The sequence below is a fragment of the Hippopotamus amphibius genome, chromosome 16, assembly GCF_030028045.1.
Source record: "Hippopotamus amphibius kiboko isolate mHipAmp2 chromosome 16, mHipAmp2.hap2, whole genome shotgun sequence".
NCBI classification, from domain to species: domain Eukaryota; kingdom Metazoa; phylum Chordata; class Mammalia; order Artiodactyla; family Hippopotamidae; genus Hippopotamus; species Hippopotamus amphibius.
The window spans coordinates 47,795,774-47,816,588 of NC_080201.1; the positions used below are offsets into that span (position 1 = coordinate 47,795,774).

At 36.6% G+C, this 20,815-nt stretch overlaps 2 long non-coding RNA genes across 3 annotated transcripts; one reads left to right on the top strand and one right to left on the bottom strand.

Annotated features, from left to right (window-relative positions):
• On the top strand, window positions 1–12,195 carry LOC130838891 (uncharacterized). Its single transcript, XR_009049740.1, has 3 exons — window positions 1–129; window positions 3,457–3,554; window positions 12,077–12,195. It is a non-coding gene; the product is annotated as an uncharacterized LOC130838891 (long non-coding RNA).
• Window positions 11,350–20,759, bottom strand: LOC130838883 (uncharacterized). Of its 2 annotated transcripts, XR_009049730.1 has the most exons (4): window positions 20,555–20,759; window positions 19,455–19,637; window positions 17,536–17,672; window positions 11,350–13,381 (listed from the first exon to the last, which is right to left on the bottom strand). It is a non-coding gene; the product is annotated as an uncharacterized LOC130838883 (long non-coding RNA). The 2 variants fall into 2 exon arrangements; XR_009049729.1 differs by lacking the exon at window positions 11,350–13,381 and having other exon boundaries at window positions 17,466–17,672.
• Window positions 20,760–20,815: the final 56 nt, after the last annotated feature.

The following is a 20,815-nucleotide window of genomic DNA, read 5'->3' on the forward strand; positions in this document are numbered from 1 at the left end:
CGGGTTTGTTTGTGTTGGCGTTAGCGCTTTTCCGGGTTGGACTACGTTTCTCACAGGCCTTGGGGGGACTAGTGAACTTCGGTCTCTGTTCCCTTTTCCGCTAGCTCTGCGGTCATAATTTTCTGTGTGGTGAGTTGAGGTGACTCGGTTCTGGGTGCGGGAGGAGTTCACTGCAGGAGGCCTGGAGTTTCCCAGGCACGGATGCCGCAGGTGGAGGCAGGAGTCTCAGGCCTTTGTGAGTCCCCTGCTGAGGAAGGTGATTGTGGGTGTGTGTGTGATTGTGTGACTGCGTCAGTGTAAGATGTGGTTATGAGAATGCATGTGTGTATCAAAAAGAGCGAGAGCGAGCATGCGACAGCGTGTGTGTGAGTGAAGGGGCCAGGGTGTGTGCGTGGTGGGGAGGCTTTGACTGGCCCAGATTAGCCTCTCAGGACTGTGATGGGGGGGCGGGGCCTCAGTAATGACCGTGGTCCGCGGCGACTGTGAGGTGTTATATTGTGACCAAGTGATCCAGTGGACAGCATTATTGTAACGGACTAGAGACAGATCAAAACTGGCCTAGTGTGTGACCTTACTTCTAGGAGGGTGGAGTTTCAATTTTGCAGTTCTAGCGTTGAGGAATCGGTGGACAAGATCCCTGTGCGACTCAGTCTGTGCCTGTCAAAGACTCCAAGGCCCTTGTTAACCGCAGAAGCCTCCAGTTCTAAAGCATGGCCCCTGTTGGCTTCATCATTGCACCCTGTATCTATTGTCTAGCCTAGTGCTTAATAAACAGGCATGCAGTACATTAAATGTAGTATGTTCTGGAGCTAATTGTCAATTCCATGGTTTCTTGGAATTTGTTGCACTGGATTTTCTTTCACTACCTCTGTTTTCACCTTTTGTAGCCACATTGCACAGAAATGCTAGCTGCACAAAAATGGCTCACATTCTAAGTCTCAGATATTCAAAGGGAAGTTGAATATTTGAGACCTAGAATGAAAGTTCCAACTAAAAAAAGCATAGCTCTGTGTTTATTATGGGGATTTTAGAGCTAGACTTGCCCCCAAGGCAGGGTCCTGGGAAGACATGATATTAAATCACCAAGAGTAGGATTCCTTCCTCCAAAGATTCCTCTTGGAAGCTCTGTGGGGGCAAGCTGCATATTGCAGATCTACAGCATTTTTATAGTTTTGTCGACAGGAAACTGCTGTGAACATAGAAACAGATTCCGGTCCTAGGCTTCAGTCAGCCTGACTTTTCTTTATGATACAGATAAGGGTCAACAGTATGCCAGTCTTTCTCATATTTCCATTTGATGTATTTAACATGGATGATGGAGGCTTGCTAGTGATGAAAAATGTGTTCTTATTTAGCCTGTCTTGGTATGAAAGGCCTGGTATGTCATGATTCCCTTTTCCTTCCAAGTTTTGCTGTATCCCAAAAGAAGAACCATGAAAGGAGAAAAGTGTTGCAGCTGCATGTGTCACAGCCAAGCTAGAGGTCATTTTGAGCTTTCTGTTTCATGGAATGAATTTTTGTTTTTCAGGATATAGAATAACTTCATCTTAAATGCCCTGCCAAATACTGACTAATCCATTTACCTGGTCTCCAAGCCTTCTATTCCCAGTTAATGATAGTATCATGAGGATGGATCCCCTTCTTTCCCAGTTCCTTATCAGATGTGCTTACTGCAGTTAATTTTTGTATAACCACTTGGCAACACCTTCCCCTTGTGCTGTTTTTGTCTAAGCAGTCCCATGAAACAGAAACAGTCCTCTTTTACATGGTGATTTGTTAAGGAAGAGACCAGTGCTTAGGTAGAATTACATATTAGGTACTTTAGATTTTCTTCAGAGACATGAGTGGAAAAATGGCAAGGTAGGAGAAGATTTGATTGATTTCATTAACAGTCTTCAGTAAAAACAGTCTTCTGTTTTGGAGACCTTTAAGAATATTATTAGGGGTATGTACAGAGACATCTCTTTCAAGAAGGGCAGAAAATTTTTTCCAAGGAATTTTATGTGGTACCAACCAGTTATTGTATAAGATTTAGCAGCATCAGTTCTTTTCAAGTCACATATTTGTGTGGACTGAGAGTCAGTAATGTATAGTGGTCTCTGAGTTTTCAGCAGAGGTCAGCAAACCATGACCTGCAGACCAAATCCAGCTTGTAGCCAATATTTTTATGGCCTGTGAACTAAGACCATTTTTTAACATTTTTTTATAATTGACAACATATCAAAAGGAGAACAGTATTTCATGATGTGAAAATTATATGAAATTCAAGTTTCAGTGTTCATGAATAAACTTTGAGTTTTGTCAAAAGATGTTGTGGAAATTTGTTTTCTCTCATTATATTAGCACCTACATAATATCCTTGATTTTGCCTTTTGGCCCACAAAGCCTAACATATTTACTCTCTGGTCCTTTACAAAACAATTAACTGACCCCTAATCTAAAGTATCTGAATTAAAATCTTGGTCTTGTATTTGTGAGTTTGGGCAATATATTCAATATCTTTCCATTCCAGAGTTTATAGTTTTTAAAACATAAATAATAGTACCAATTTCAAAGTGTTTTTTTGAGGACTAGGAGGGTTAATATTAACAGCACTAGAAAAGTGGCTGGCAATAATAAGAAGTACTTAAATTAAAAACCTGTTATTATGTTGATATCCTAAGTCATCCCACATGCACAAATGAGGAGCAATGAAAATATGAAGTTAATTATAATGGGCACTTGTAAGAAAATGAGCCATATGCTTAGATGGTATAGAACAGGTATCTTTCACCTTAAATGATTTGCCTTGGAATTGTATACCAAATTATTGTATATTTATTTTATTAATGCATATTTTTCTTGGGGAAAAAATCTACAATTTTGAGACTATCAAAGGTGTACAGGAACCAAACAGGTTTTGAATCACTAGCCAGTAACTTACACCTGGAAATAAACTTTAAGAGGATTTTGTCCCCAAATAATTTCCTATATCATGTAAATAATAAGGTTAATCACATTACATTCAAGTGATTAATATTATATAGACACTAAAAAGAGATTCTAATATGAAAAATATAAAGTGTAATGCTATGCAGTATTCATGTTTATGAACAAAATTACTCAAGTTGCTAAATTATAAATCAGTTTATTATAATTGCATTTCTTACCAATTTTTCAAGGATTGTATCCAGTATGGTACATTAATTGGTCATTCAATAGAGAAAAGCAATGATAAAGCCACATTTATTAAGCCTCTGCTATGGACCAACCACTGAAAGTGTCTGAAAGTGTCACTTACCTGAATTGTGCACATTACAGTTGAATTTTTTTTAGGACTGAAGTTTGGCTTTTTTTTTAAATTTTATTTTATATAGAAGCATAGTTAATTAACAATGCTGTGTTAGTTTCAGGTGTACAGCAAAGTGATGCAGTTATGCATGTATCTGTTCTTTTTCAAATTCTTTTCCTATTTAGTTTATTACAGAATATTGAGCAGCGTTCACAGGTGAATCTTAAGATGCAAAGTATCTCACTATGTTTATGGAATACAGTAAAAGAAGATACAGTACTTGGTAGGTTTATTTATTTACTCATCACACTGGTTTTAGTGCTGTTACCTGTCATTTTGCCAGTCTGTTTGCTCACAGTTTTCATGAGAAATAGAAGATAGCCCTCCCTATGACGCTTTTTAGAAAAATGCTTTATATGGAAATAGGTGTTAATTCCTGATGATCAAATGAATGCAGTCTTGTTGAAAAAAAAATAGTAATCCAAATTGAAGTTACAAAATCAAAAGTTAAAAGTACTCATAATTTTAACATCTAGAAATAATCACTATTAACATTTTGGTATACATTCTTCTAAATTTTTCCTTATGCTTATGTTTGTATGATTTTGTTTTTCTCAGGAAGAATCACATGAATTAATCATTTAAATGAATAAAGACCTCTCTAACTCTTAGTTTGAAAAAGGAATTCAACCCAGTCAGTGGTTTGTTATACATCCTTGTATGTAATGTCAAATGGCAAAACTGAAACAATTTAATTATGAGTTTGATGTCTTTAATTGAAGGGAAACAATCCATGGATTGGGGGAGTACAGTGCCTCACAAGCAGTAGAGCACTCTTCCCAAGGGGTTTTGGGCAAAAGAGAATTTTATAGAATGTTAGAAGAGGCAACAGGGAAAAGGCACAATTGGCTAGGAGGTCAGGGATTTTCTTATAAGGGTATCTGGTCCAGTTTTCTAGGGTAAGGTAAGCTAGCCAAAGTTGAGTTGGAGGATTGTTATTTGTGTATGTTAGGTCTCCTTGATAGGTGTTCCCTGTAAATGCAAGCTGACTTAAGTTTACATTTGTGATGTGGGCTGGTCGCTAGGGTAGCCCCCATTTTGTGGATCCTGATACACAAATTAACTTTATCAGTAGGGATAAGGAGGTGACAGTGATGTCCAACTGATTTGACAGACCTTTTGGAATTTTACAGATAACAGTTTATGCATAATTCCAGGAGAAAAAATTGAGTAAAGCTACTCAATTTTTTTTTTACATATTTAGATAACTTTCAGAAAATAGCACCAATATTTCAAGACCAGGGATCTTAGGAGACTCCATTATATAAATTATGCTGACAAGGATGAGGTTATAATTTCAGATTACAGAATTAGATGTTAGTAGTTATAAATATGCATAGTTATAAACAACCCAGCATAAAAGTGTGGGTTAGACAGAGAACAAGATTGATTTTTTGTTAATATTTTCAATTTGTTACTTAAGCGGGTCAGAGTCTCTTAGCTAGTTTTATGAGGCAGAATGTTGTCTATCTGTAGCAGCTGTCCTCTTCTTTCTTCCATTCTTTGTGGGTAATATTGCTGGTGATAACAAATTACATTTGTAAGCTGTAGTCTGTAATATTATAAGGAAGAGCAGGCCTAAGAACCTCGAATTTCACTTTCAGAAAAAATGGTAAGTACAGAAGAGAATTTCCTTTAATGGCAATGGATTACAGGACGTGAAATAGTCTCTTCATCATCAATAAAAAATAATATTTGGTTGTTGTTTTTCACTTAATCCTGACAACTCTTTGAGGTAATAGGTACTATTGTTTTTCTCACTTTATTGATAAAGAAATCTAGGCAGTACAGATAAGATACTAATACACACAACTTTTAGAGCTAAGATTGACATTCTGAAAGTTTAACCACAGAGCTTATTCTTATTTACAACTGTATATAACCTCTCAGTAATTATTTAACCTGCCTGTCTTACTTATTCATTACACATCTTTCCTCAACATTTACTATGAATTAGGGTAATCATCTTTAAAAACTAACATACATATTAATAGCTGCCAATAATTTTTTTTTTTTTTTGGCCGCCACGTGTGGCTTATGGGATCCCAGTTCACTGACCAGGGATTGAACCCAGGTCCTGGCAGTGAAAGTGCTGAATTCTAACCACTAGACCACCAGGAACTCTCACCAATAATTTATTTAACCTCTTTTCTAACCTGAGATATTTATGGTTATCAAAACTACTCTGTGATGAATATCCTTAAGATTTATCTTTGTCTACCTTCATATGTTTCCTGCTCACAATATGCCAGCACTTATTCTAGTACTTGAGGGGACACCAACACTAAAAAGAGGTAAGTTGCTCATTATTAAGCAAGATCAAATATACGTGGGAATAAATGTAAGGTAAACAGTGATAAAGGCTCTTACGTCATATGACACATGTTGGGAATTCATATGGAAGACATTCTGATGACAGCATTCTTAGGTTATGACCAGATTATACTGAAGACAGAAAAGCTCTGTGGAGGTAAGTAGGTTTTATTCAAGAAACTTTTAGTGAGAGTAATGTAAAATGAGACTAATAGAACAAGATTAAACACGTGTTTGGAGGGCATCAGGGCTAAAAGGAATGAGTTAGAAGTAAATTCAACCCTTACAACAGGAGGACATGAAAGCAGCATTTAGAACATCATCAATACCTTTTTTCTTTTTCTTTTTTTTTCACTGAGTTGGGTCTTAGTTGTCGCACAGGGGATCTTCCTTCAGGCATGTGGGATCTTTCATTGTGGTGCACAGGCTTCTGTCTAGTTTTGGCGTGCAGGTTTTTTTCTCTCTAATTGTGGCATGCGAGTTCCAGGGGGCATGGGCTCTGTAGTTTGTGGCACACGGGCTGTCTCATTGAGGCGTGCGAGCTCAGTAGTTATGGCATGTGTGCTTAGTTGCCCCACGGCATGCGGGATCCTAGTTCCCAAACCAGAGATTGAACCCACGTCCCCTGCATTGGAAGGAGGATTCTTTACCACTGGACCACCAGGGAAGTCCCAGAACATCATCAATACTTATGAGACTTCCCTCAGGGACTTTTAACCATTCTTTTCTAGGCAAAACGCCAACTTCCTTTGCCATATGTAAAAATCAAAGTGTTAAATCAGATGTTGGGAGCAGAAGGAAACAAAGAAAAGCCATTCAGACTTGGCACCTATTTATCCTGAGCATTTTCTCAAAGTTCAGGGAAGACTGTTTAAGACTACTTCTTAATTTGAGTGGCCATGTATTAATATATCTTTGAAGAATAGCTTTCTTTTTAAAGAATTTTAAAGTGAGTATATTAATACACAGCCACTCTTAAGTAGTTTTTTTTTTTAACAGTATCTTTTTTTTTTTAAATCATATGAAAGTAATCTTATTTATCTATTTGGCTGCATCGGGTCTTAGTTGGGGCACACGGGATCTTCACTGTGGCATGCGGGATCTTTAGTTGCAGCATGCGAGATCTTTAGTTGCTACATTCAAACTCTTAGTGTGGCATGTGGAATCTAGTTCCCTGACCAGGGATCGAACCCAGACCCCCTGCATTAGGATTATGGAGTCTTAGCCACTGGACCACCAAGGGAAGTCCCAAGAAGTAGTTTTAAATAAAAAGAAAATCACAGGCAACACAAAGAAGCAGTGCTAACATAAGGTTTCATAACTTTCCAGATATTTTTCTTTCTGTTTATATATACACATTTTACAAGCAAAATGACATTATATTTATGCATTTATTTTTTAAAAAAACTATTGAATGTTTTGAATATTTTCATACTTTTTCCAAGTTTCATTGAGCTATAATTGAACATATTCTTAACTACACATTTTTTTACAACCTTGCATTTAATGACTACCTTAGTAGTCATGAATGGATGTTTCTATAATATATTTTAAACCAATCAGTTATTGCTAAAGCTGAATTTTACCTGGGCAATTCCTTCTTGCTGTGCAGCTCCCATGTCTTGGCCAAATTTACCTCCCCTTCTAGGACCCTCTGGGACTGTCTGTGTCATTTCAGGCGTAGACATGTTCAGCAATGTAGCACTGGCTCCTGCTGGGTGGAATGCAGATGACAGCAACCTGCTCAGATGTATTTATTCAGGAGAATAATGTAGGAACTGGATAGTCGACCCTATTAACTGGGTCTCACTGAATAAAAATATCTATGTACCTCCTCATTCAAAATCTACTTGTTTTGAACTTCACATAAAGATAGATCTTTTTTAACATCTTTATGAGAGTCATCTATATTGCTGCATGTAGCAGGCACCTTTTCTTTTACTATATATTCCATTATAGGATGTTGCACAGATTATTTTTCTGTTCTTCTGTTGTTGGAAATTTGTTTTTTTTCTAGTTTTTCTTTAAGAGATACTACTGCTATGAACATTATTGTACATGTGCTTTGTGGACATACGCATTCTTTTTTTGCTGTGGAGATACACAGGGAAAGGATTACTGGGTTACTTAAGACATCTGTGTTTAGTTTGGTAGACACCAATGAACATATTTCCAGTGTGTTATGCTCTAACAGCCACTGCATGAGAGTCCTAGTTGTAATAAGTTAAGCATAATATTGCAAGCTTTATGATAACTACTAAGAGAATAATGTATGACAGTATAAATTAATGGGGAAAACTAGAATAAAAGTATTTGGCTAATACAACAGAAGGTAAGAATGGTGGAATAAAAGAACAAAGAAACAGAGGGGACACATAAAAGCAAATGTTGGTGTATCCAACATTATTAGTAATTAAACTTAATGAAAGTGGATTAAACACTCCAATCAAAAGAAAATTGTTGTCCGACTGGATGAAAAGAATAAAATCAACCATATGCTTTTAGCAGCTGACACATATTAAGTATAATGACACAAAAAACTTGAAATATGAAAGAGGTATAATGCAAATACTAACTAAAGGAAAGTTGGTGTCTCTATATTAAGATCAGTAAAAAAAGACTTATGAGAGAGAACGGGGACGTTTCATAATGATAAAAGTTTAAACCTAAAAAGAAGATACAGTAATCATGAATTTGAATATACCTAATAACAGATTCAGGATATACAAACCAAAGATTAACAAAAGTAAAAGGATGAATCGACAAACCCAGTCATTGTTGAAGATTTCAGCATACCTTTCAATAAGTGTTAGAACAAGGATACCAAAAATCATTTAGATGTTAACAAATGACCTAATTGACATACACAGAATAATATATCCAACAGCTAGAGACTATACAGACCCCACTTATTGAAAATTGCAAATTGCTTGACTTCTTTACCTTTTATGTTCTGATCTGTTGAGTGGAGAGACTAAGTTAAATTATAGAGCATTGATGAAGATTAAATGGTAAGATTTATAAATCATCTATCCCATAGAGTCCTTAGTAAATATCTGTTGTTTTCAAGCTGCAAGAGGCTTTACTTTTCTCCAGCAGGAATACTGATAAAAGGTGGCAAAGTATGCTACTGAAGAATCAGGGTAGTTGACTGTGATTAAGAAATGGGAAGTGAGGAGCTGGAGGATTCTGGGACTTGTGTTGGCTTGGGGGTAGGACTCCATGTGGGTCAATGCTGTTTTGCAGTTACACTATTTTCTGTTTTTGTGTGGGATGATCAGGCATTCCCAGTTTCTATATAAAAAACCATCCCAAAATTAGTGGCTTAGGCTTAGAACAATGGTAACATTTGTTTTAATCATTAATTTGTTTATTGGGCAGAACTTTGTGGGAACAGCTAGTCTATGCTCTACTTGGCTTCAGCGGGGGTGGTATTAAGATTGGGGGCTGAAATCATCGGAAGGCTTGCTCACTTACATATTTGGTGGTTGATAATGACAGTCAGCTGGAACCTCAGCTGGACTGTGGTTGGAATATCTAGGTGTGGCTTTTCTATATAGCTGCTTGGATTCCTTACAGCAAAATGATTGGATTTCAGGGTGAGTGTCTTGAGAGTTAGTAGGAAGCTCTATTGCCTTTCCTAACCTATCCGTGGAAGATACACAATGTCATTTCTACTGCACTGTATTCATCAAGAGAATCACAAAGGTCCCTTCTGTTTCAAAGGAAGGGAAATAAACTCCATTTCTTGATGAAGTAGGTGAATGGCAAAATTCTGGAAGAACGTGCAGGTCCTGAAATATTGTTGTGGGCCTTATTGGAATTTACAATATATGACAGTCCCTGAGGCCAAAGATGAGGTTTTCGTGTGAATGGTGTCTTCCCTCTGCAGGCCTGGAATGTACGAGGGTGAGTCAAAAATAATCCGCACTCCAGTTATATTAAAACTTCTGTGAATTCTACAGCCAGAGTGCAGATAATTTTTGACTCACCCTCATAGTATAGAGGGAGGAGTATCTGCTCAACATGTGCCTAATCTCAGGCCCAGGCCAGTATCAGCAGACTGGAGGACGAGCCAGAACCCTCCTGCTGAACTGTCTGGATCCAACTTTCAGACAGGAGGACCTCTGGTTTGTCCAGAACCCCGTACCTCTGTTATTTTCTGTGTATGTTGATAAGGTATTGTTTACAGGCAGGAAGATGGAAGAAAAAGCTCATATTAACGTGTATCATTTGGGGAGCTGAAGTACATCTGGTCTCATACCCAACTTTTCTTTTCCCAGTTCTCACCTCTATAGTCTCTGTACTTCTCCAGGAGGGAAACACTGAAGAGTACTGACATGTTCTTAACCATTTTAACACAGCTTTGTAAGCTGCTGTTTCTAATTCTTGAGCATAATTATATATTAGATCATGTGAACATTTCCTTATTTAGAAATGTCCTGTGTAACAGAGATCTCTAAGAAGCTGCCCCCAGTTCCTCCTGTACCAGTGAAGTATGATGCCAACCAGCCCTAGGTCCTCCTGATAGGTCTCCCTATTCTCCCATTAATGTATAGCATTTCCTAGAAGTTCAGCCTTCTTTCAAGAAGAGTGATGGAGTAAAATTAAATTGCTTGATGAGGAACTATTTGACTATTCAAAGAATGGTGGAGGGATGATTGAGAGAAATTGGTTCCATTTGATTACTCATGGAAAAACTTAGAAATTCTTTGCATTTTCTAGGAAGATATAAGATTGGCAGTTGACTGTCCTCAGTGTTGGTATGTGTTAAGATCATGTTTTCTGAGGCTTTTAGGATTGGGTAGGAGTAAAATTGGGACTCGCATACAGAGAGATCAGGGATATACCTTGTGAATCAGTCATGGAAAGATGATTATTAGGAGGAAGATTTATTACGTACTTGAAAAGTTTGTGCTGATTTAACATTTTCTATGTGATTACGGAGCATTTTGCATCCTCTAACTCTGGATAAAGGAAAGTATTCAGTGAGGAATGGTGGCTCAGCTGGATTTAAAAGGAGTAGGTAACTGTAAGCTCCCGTCAGTAGAAAAGATGTTAAAGATTTTTTTCCCCACCCTAAACCTGGTAGTATAAAATAATAATTAAGAATAATTTAGTGATATATATCTACTAGATGGACTATACTGTTGCTGTTAAAAAATTTACTAAATACTTTGGCATAAGTTTAATGCTTATTACATATTTTAAAATAATAGTCTTACACCCAAACAGAAACAAGTTAGAGAACAACTTAGTGTGAAATATGAAACCATTAAAAAAATGACAACTAGGAAAAAAATGGTACATGACATAATAACGAACCTGAGGCTTGAAGAAATTCTTTAATTTTATGCAAACTATTATCACTCTATGTATGTATAGATTTAATACTACATTGGAAAAGAAATTCCATGAATTATATTTTCTTAGTCTGTAATGGAAAAAGATGTAAAAATTCATTTAGTAGTAATTATGAGGTAGGCATATGGCATGCAGTATGCTCATATTCACTATTTCACTTAAATAGTAAATTATGACTTTTATTCATTTCTAGCCATGTTTCTAGCCATGTCTGGATAACTGAGGAATCACATAATAGGCATGAACTTTTGTCTAAATCAACTAGATTTCTTTTTTTTTTTAAGAAATTTTATTGAGATACAGTTAACATACAATAAACTGCATATATTTAGAGCGTACAATTTGGTATCCCAATCTCCCAATTCATTCTCCCCCAACCCTCCCCGCTTTCCCCACTTGGTGTCCATGTTTGTTCTCTACATCTGTGTCTCTATTTCCGCCTTGCAAACCAGTTGATTTGTACCCTTTTTCTATAGTCCGCATATATGTGTTAATATACGGTATTTGTTTTTCTCTTTCTGATGCACTTCACTCTGTATGACAGTCTCCAAGTCCATCCATGTCTCTAGAAATGTCCCAGTTTCCTTGCTTTTTACAGCTGAGTAATACTCCATTGCATATATGTACCACATCTTTTTTATCCATTCATCTGTTGATGGACATTTAGGTTGCTTCCATGTCCTGGCTATTGTAAATAGCGCTGCAATGAACATTGGAGTGCATGTGTCTTTCTGCATTATGCTGTTCTCTGGGTATATGCCCAGCAGTGGGATTGCTGGGTCATATGGCAACTCTATTTTTGGTTTTGCAAGGAACCTCCATACTGTTCTCCATAGTGGCTGTATGAATTTACATCCCCATAAATCAACTAGATTTCTTTAAAAAAAATGTGTACAATCTGTTTCTGAAACACTGATTTCCTTAACTTCTCTTACCATAGACATTCAGCGACAGCCTATTGGCTTGGTATATAGCCCCCTTCTTGGATTTCAAACCTTTATTGACTCTTTTTTTATTTTGAAAACACTTCTTGAATTTCACCAGTAATGCTTGGGTTTGTGCTTTTAGGAATGTGTAACATTCAGGAAAGTGGCCCTAGAGTTCACTCAAGAGGAATGGGAATATGGGTTCTGCTCTGAGGGAACTGTACTGGGATGTGATGATGGAAAACAGCAACTTGGTCTCACTGGGTAAGCTATCTGCCTCAAATAATTTAAATATTCTCTCTGGGATATCAAGCCTGTCTTTTAAGAAACTAAGTGATTTTTTTTACCCTGTTTTCAAATGAATGGGTTAAATTTTGTTGTGTTGCAGATGACACCTCACCATTCTTCATGATAATCAATCATTCTTCATGATATGCAGACTTTTCTCAGCCCCTTCATATAATTTCTACCTTCTTTGATACCCATGGAGCTAGATGAGATTTGTGGGACATTTAAGACATATCTATTGCCAAAGAAACCAGGTGTTATATTGTATCTGAACTCAGAATTGGTAAAGATGCTGTATGTTATTTTCTGACCCACCTTTGGAGAGAACAGATGGAAAAAATCCTGATTTGTACTGATTATCAAAGTAACCTCCACAATTTATACGGTGATGGAATCAAGAAAATATTTTAGATGAAGTGAACATATTCATTTCTTATAACAAAAATTGTTTTACTTGACCTACATTGTCATTGAAAAGGATAATCCATGAACTTTGCATTTATCAGCATTTGTCTAGCATTCTAGAAAGAACCTGTGAATGTTTCAGGAAGCTCCATTTTTCCTCTTAGCAAATAACAAACAAAAATACAGTAATCATAGCCAACATAGTTCTCATTAACTGTTATACTATATTGCCTTTTAATACAGAGAGCTAGTATTAGGTGTGTTTTTTAAAACTAATTATTTGGCTGCTCTGGGTCTGAGTTGCAGCACACAGGACCTTCGTTTGGGCCTGTGGGATCTAATTCCCTGACCAGGGATTGAACCTGGGCTGCCTGCATTGGGAGCATGGAGTCTTAATTACTGGACCACCAGGGAAGTCCCCAGGATAGGTTTAAATAAGACTTTCTTACCTCTCTCATCTCTCTATTCTTTCTTTGGTCACCCTAAGGTGGATGTTCTCTCAATCCCTCTACCTTCTCTGAAGTCTTCACCAATATTATTTTTGCTTACATGTCATTAGAAATTTAATATTCAAAGTGTTTTACAGAATTGGTTTTAATTCTTATAAATACTTTTATACAATATTTCGTATTTATTTCTTATAGGCAGCGTGACCACCTTACTGGAGAAATGGAAAAAGCTGAGAGGGTTGTCAAGAAGACAGAGCTCAGTTGAGTGAGGGCTGATCAGGCAGGGAACTTTACATCTGTTAGGCCTTTTTAAAAAAAAAATTCACTTTTCAATTGTTTGCTATTACATAAAATTAGTTTATACATATATAATTAATCAGTATATAGTAACTTTGTATCCAGCAACTTTTCTAATTTACTTGTAAGTACTAGTTCTTGCTTTATAGATTCTTTAGGATTTTGTAAGCAAACAACTGCCATCTACAAATAGGGTTTTCTTCTTCTTTGCCAGTCTTTATATCCTTCATTTATTTTATTGCCTTAATGTAACTGCTAGTTGAATACAGTGTTGAATAGAAGTAGTGAAAGTAGACATTGTTGCCCTTTTTTGGCCACAGGAGGATAGTGTCTCATCTAAAAGTGTCTTTAGTCTACATTCATTCTTGAATATATTTTCTCTGGATATAGAATTCTGCTTTGTTAAAATTTAAACAATTTTAAAAATTGTGTAGTGGACACTGACACCTCTAATTCCAATCCAATTTAACAAGGTTTATTTCAGTCCTCTTCCTTTACATATGTGTACCTATCTCCTCTGACTATGAGAATCATGGTTCCAAATATCCTCAGTATATTTAGTTATTACCCAGTTACTCTGCATGTGTCCAGGCTCTCATCCATGCAGACCACAACCTCTGAGTTTCTCTGTACATGTCAACACATGGGCCTAGACCCTGATCCTTTCCCCAGTTGTAGTCAAGAAGATTGAGCTCCTCCACAGACTTCAGTTTCCACCACTCTGACAGAAGATATGTGAACTCTTTTTTAATACCTTTATTTTGCATTTTTTTTGGGGGGGGGGGGAATCTCATAGAGGCTGTGGGCAAGCAAGTCCTGATACTAAGACCCACTACCCTTGTGGCAGGCATAAACACCAAGTGAATCAATCTCCTTATTCCAGAACTCAAAACTCTTATGGTAGACACTTGAGCCCTGGCTGTTTATACATTTTCTTAAAAATTTGTATTTTTAAAAATTTGATTTGTCTTAAGATATAACCTGTGGTTTTATTGTTTTTCTTTATTGCATGTTTGTCTTCACTTCTGGTAAACTTTCATTTGTAATTTATTCTTGAATTCGTTTCTGAATTTTCCTAATATATTAGTTTATTTATTGTAATATTTTCTCAATGCTTATTCTTGTGTAGTAAAGAATTAACCTTACACAAAGTGAGGTCTTGCCTTTGCCTTTGGCTCCTGGAAGGTGATCACTAAACCCTTGGAATGGCCTGCTTGATAGTGTCTTTGTTTACCTGAGGGTAAACACCAAATAGTCTAACAATGTGATTTAAGTTGGAGTTTTGAGTCATGTAGTATTAGCTCAAACTCTGGAGGGGGTTGGAAACGCAGGTCAGCCATGCAGGCAGTCAACCATGTCTATGTGACTGAGCCCCAGTAGAAACTCTGGATACCAAGGCTCAGGTGAGCTTCCCTGATTGGCAGTACTCCATGCCTAGTCACACACTGTTGCTGAAAAAAGTTAGCAGCATCTATGATTTCACTAGGAGAGGACACCTGGAAGATTTTAGAATGCTTTGAGTATATTCTTTCTATTGTTAGTTGGTGCTTTTTAATCTTTTGTTTTGAAACACCATTAATTAATCATTATTACTTAGTATACACTTACTCAGACTTGCCAACCAATTTTATCTCCTTCTATCTTTCTGGGATCAATTTACTTCTTGCTAATGTGTACCTTTTAGAAATTCTCCAGTCTATGAAAGAATCCTCATCCTTTGCCTTAAAATGTCTTTATTTTGCCCCATTCTTGATTGCTATTTTTCCTTTATAATTTGAAGGTATTATTCCATTGTCTTCTGACATGTTATGTGTCTAGTCATCATTCCTTTTAGGTTACCTGTTTTCTTTCTTTTTCTTCCCATCAGATTTGTTATTCTGCACTATCATGATGTGTCTAGGTGTTAAATCTACTTTCATTATTCCACTTACAATTTATTTTGATTCCTGACCTTGAAATCATGACTTTCTTTAATTATGAAAAGTTCTAAACCATTTTCTTTTCTGATGCCTCCTCTCCTTTCTCTATTTCCCTCCTTTTATGACATTAGCTGTGTATTGAACCTTTTCATTTTCTTCTGTATCTCTTAATTTCTCTTCTATATTTCACTTTTCATCTCTGTGAGGCCTTCTAGGTGATTCCCTCAGATAGATGTTTAAGCCCAATAATTTACTTTTCAGTTGTGTTAATTCTTTAAGTTCTCATGGTTTTTTGTTTTTTTCTTTTCTTTTAATACTTTGATTTTTATTTCTGGAAATTCTCTTCATTCTTTTAATATCTGCAGGTTCTTTTTATGTATTGTGCTTTTGTTGACTTTTCCATTTTAAATATTTATTTCCTATTCTTTTATGCTGTCATATTATGTGCAGTTCTAGGTACCAACTGCCCCCCCCCCCCAGTTTTACTGATGTAATTGACATATAAAATCAGATAAGCTTAATGTGCACAGCATAATCACCTAACACATGTATATATTGTGAAATAATCACCACAATAAGTTTAGTTAATATCTGTCACCTCACATTGTTACAAAAGAAAGTTTCCTTGTGATGAGAACTTTTAGGATTAGCAACTTTCACATCTGCTATTCAACACTGTTCTATAGTGATATTGTTGTACATCTCCAGTATTTACTTGTTTGTACCTTTTGACCATCTTCATCCAACTCCCCTATCCACCACCAACTTTATTTCTTTACCTGCTGACTCTCCTGTGATGGCTTTTTCCTTGTTGATTTATAGTTTTTGTTTTTCAGATCACTTCAGTGGAGGCAGAGGTTGTTGTTTATTTCAACTGAATCTCATGTGCCCTGAGTTAAAAGAATTTCTAAAGCAGTGCTGTTATATTTACTTCCTGCTGAGTTGTAAGCATTTTAGTAGAATTCAACCAGGTTCTCCATATAGGAATTTTTTTAAATTAAAAATTAAATTTCTTTAACAGATACAGAGCAATTCTGTTTTTCTATCTCTTGTTGAGTTAGTTTTGGGAAGTTGTGCTTTTCAAGCAGTAAGAGCATTTCATCTATGTTGTCTAATTTATTGGCATTAAGTTGTTCATAACATTCCCTTAATTTTTTGCTATCTGTGGGATCTGTAGTGATATCTCCATTTTCATTTGACATGGGTAATTTGTATTTTTTTAATTAACTATTCTTAATATGGATTTATAAATTTTAAAACTCTTTCCAAGTAAACAACTTTTGGTTTTGTTCATTTTCTCTATTGTCTGCTTTCTACTTCATTGATTTCTGCCCATTTAAATTTTTTCTGCTTATTTTGGGTTTAGTTTTTGGGTTGTCTTTTTCTAGTTTCTTTACACCTTTATTCATTTTTAAAAAGTGTGGTAAAACACATATACAATTTATCATCTTAACCATTTAAAAGTGTATATAGATCAATATACTGTTAAGTATATTCACACTGTTATGCAGCCAATCTCTAGAACTTTTTCATCTTGCAAAAACTGAAATTATATCCATTAAACAGTAACTCTCCATCTCCTCTTCCTCAGCCTCTGACAAGTACCATCCTGCTGTTTCTATAAGTCTGACTACTCTACGTATTTCATATGAGTGGAATAATGCAGTATTTGTATTTTTTTGCCCCCAACTCCCTCAAAAAACCTCAGAGACTGCAAGCTCCCTCATCTCTTTGGGCCAGTGATTAGCATTCTGTAGAAATATTTTATAGGACTAAGTAGGGTCTTAGTTCTAGCTCTCTGCCCCCTGTTCCTATGTAGAAATTGGACCCCCAGACCCCAGTTAGTACTCTGAAGCATTATATATGTGATCAAAGATCTCTATGAGGTGTCAACTCAAAGTTACCTTTACATTTACTGTTGGGATTCATCTCTTTGTTTCTGGATGCAGAATTTTCCATTTTTCTTTTCTTATCTTTTGGACTTGACCATTTTAAAGGAATTTTGTTATAGTTTAGATGGCATTTCTCTGTGTTTGTAGGGGGAGCAGGAACAGATATCCACTTGTTATGTCTCTTTTAAAAAAATTTCTACTATACTTTGTTCTTGCCTCTTACCTAAAGGAGAAAAAAACTGGATTTCCTCACTTTTTAAAAAATGTAAGGGAGGCGTGGAGAAGGAAAAAGAGTGGGTAGTATTGAATTAATGACCAAAGGAAGGCTTAGGGCACCATTTCTGATTTTACCGAGGTTCAAGGCCAGGTCTGTTCCTAGGCTCCTATCACCATGGACCTGTTCCTCTTGTCCTGTCTCTTCTCCAGTGCTTTACTGTGTATAGAAAGTAGGCTCTTTCAACCATAGATTCCTTCCGTGCCTTTGGTGCCTGTTACAGAATGGAGACATGTAAATGGGACAAAGCATTCCTGGGATATAACTACAAGGGCGAGATGGAGAAACATGATCCATAAGGGTGAGCTGGAGATGGAAGAGAGGACACAGTGTAACATGAGAACCTCCCTTCTTGCCATATGCTAATCTATTGATTTTACGTCCATCTTTACTCACTTAGAAAACCAAGGTCTGTGGACATAATAAAGTCTTCCTCTTGTATGGGCTCTCCTAAGCACTCACTACTTAGACATCAAATCACTGTCTAGACAAGAAAGGTTCATTCAAGGAATATATGCTTATTTAATTCAAGAGACTGTATTTCCATTTGTGGGCATGAGAAGGAGATGCTGAGTGAAACATGCAATTAGTAAGTGAACATTAGTTAAAATTAGAAGAAGAACTTGGATAAGGCACAGGTTTATCTGGCAAGAATAAAAGGAAATGTGGACCAGTTTCATGAAAGGGAATCCTATCTCCAGGAAGTTTCAAGATGGGAAAATGCTCATATATGCTAGGGGAAAAGACTATTTCAAAAAGGAGAGAAGAAACATTATCTCATCTGAGCTATGGCTTTAAGATTTGCAAGAGAGGACCTTTGCTCTTTTCTATTCTTTTTTGGAAAAATGAACAAAGAAGAGAGAAGGGAGGCATAAGAAACCCCACTTACCTTAGAGTTTCCATAATAACTTGATTAAAGCTGCCTAGTTAAGCAGTAAGCAGTTACTATTAAATATTAATATTCATTATGCTAAATATTAACTATTGAGTAATACAGGTTAGGGAAATAGAGAAGAAACTGGTTATGTACTTTTCCACACTGTAGATTCCAGTCAGATAGAAGAAAATCTTCCTTTAAATGAAGTTTAAATATTGATTTTTTACAGTAAACATTTTTATTAGAAAATGACTAACTGCTATGAGACTGACCTTGTGATCTGAAGTATTTCAGATACTTTTCCTTAGCTTAGAGTGACTGAAAAAGTTATTAAATCACACATAATTTCATCCAGAAACAGGGAAAAAAAAACTCACTCAAATCTGTTAGAAGTGGTATATAGAGGTAAAAAAGTATTTTCTTTTCTTATGTATTACTTATTAAACCCTAGTCATTTCAACATATTAGAATTAGTTCAGATGGTGTTCCAAGTATGCAATCCAGTCATCTAGAAATTATGATTTTTACCTACTTTCAATTTTTTTTTTTTGCTAACAAACATAAGTTTAAGGTGTACAGTGTGATGATTTGATACATATATATATTAGGAAAAGATCACCACAATAAGGTTAGTTAACACCTCCATCCCCTCATATAATTATCCTTTTCTGTGTGTGGTGGTAACATTTAAGATCTAATCACTTGCTGATTCACTTTGTTGTATAGCAGAAACTAACACAACATCGTAAAGCAATTATACTCCAATAAAGATATAAAAAAAAAGAAAATAATATTAATACCAAGGCTAAACCCTTCTCATTCTAACAGTAAATACTATTGTCTCAATGGATAAAAAGTCTCAAAAAAAAATCTAATCACCTAACAACTTCCAAGTATATAATACAGAGTATTATTAATAATAGTCACCACACTGTACATTAGATCCCCAGAACTTATTCATCTTATATCTGAAAGTTTGTAACCTTTGACCAACATCTCTCCATTTCTCCCACTCTTTGGCAACCACTATTACTCTACTCTCTATTTCAATAAATTTGGGTTTTTTTAGATTCCACATACAGTGAGAACATCGTATTTGCCTTTCTCTGTCCGACTTACTTTACGTGGCATAATGTCCTCAGTGTCTTTCCACGTTGTCACAAATGGCAGGATTTCCTTCTTTAAGGCTGAATAATGCTCCAGTGTGTGTGTGTGTGTGTGTGTGTACACACACATTTTCTTTACCCATTCACCTGTCGGTGGACACAGGTTGTTTCCATGTCTTGGCTATTGTGAATATTGCTGCAGTGAAGATAGGAGTCAGGCATCTCTTTAGTATCCTGTTTTCATTTCCTTTGGATATATCTTATACTGCTATTTTACTTGACTGGTAACAGTCATAATTCTGCAAGCAGAATGGAAATGACACATACCTAACTAGACACACAGTTTCTTAGTCATTCATTAATATCCCTTATATAGTGATCCACTTTCACAGTCACCATATAATGAATACACAAAATCATGATAAGTAAGAGTTGGTACAGACACCTTGCTTACTATGATCTCAACCACTGCACAAAACCACAATTCCATGGACCCTACGTGATATTCCTAACTCCACTGAGCTCATAATTCCATAGAATACCAAATCAAACTCAGAAACCACTTACTTCATAGTCACAGTCTCAAACACAACACGTAATCATCCTACAAGGTTTGTCAGCTTCTTAGTTAAATATAAACTTAACCTATTAGCAGTTTTTTCCTCTAGGTATTTCCCCAGGAGAAATGGAAACATCCCAGCATTATCAAAATATATAAAACCTGGAAATACACTAAACGTTCATACAGAGAAAAATGAAAAAACAAACTGTGGCACATTTGCACAATGGAATGCTGTCCCGAAATAAAAGGAATGAACTACACAACATTACTAAATCTTACAACACTAGAATGAACTAAAGGAGACAATCGGAATTGTAGAACTGACAAAACTAAATAACAATGACATGTATCGCAACCATGGCTGTCTCCGCTGTGAGACTGACAGGAAAAGGACACGACGGAACTTCCTGGCGGTGATGATATAAAACACGCCAAGGGCGGACCTAACACTCACTGCGCGTCTGCTGTGCTGTGAGTGTTGGGGGCTTTCTCAAGGGGCAAAACTGACAAAAACAACAAAACCCTTGACCCTCTGGTTTACGACCACGGACCTGGGGTCCCGCACATACAAGCCTCAGTGAACGTCTCGCCTGGGCCCTCTGCTGCACAAACTCTCTCCGCACGGCTTCAGCCCTTCTTAGCCCGGCCTCCCTCAGCAGGGATTCACAATAGCTTTCCAGGCCCTCCTCTGCCGGGTTCCCGGCTCCCTCTTCCCTACCCGGCCGGGAGCTTCCGATTCTCACCCAGCCCTACCCGAGCCAGGCTTCTTCCGTTTGCTTCCTCGGCCCGGCCCGGGCTTCCGGTTCCCTTTT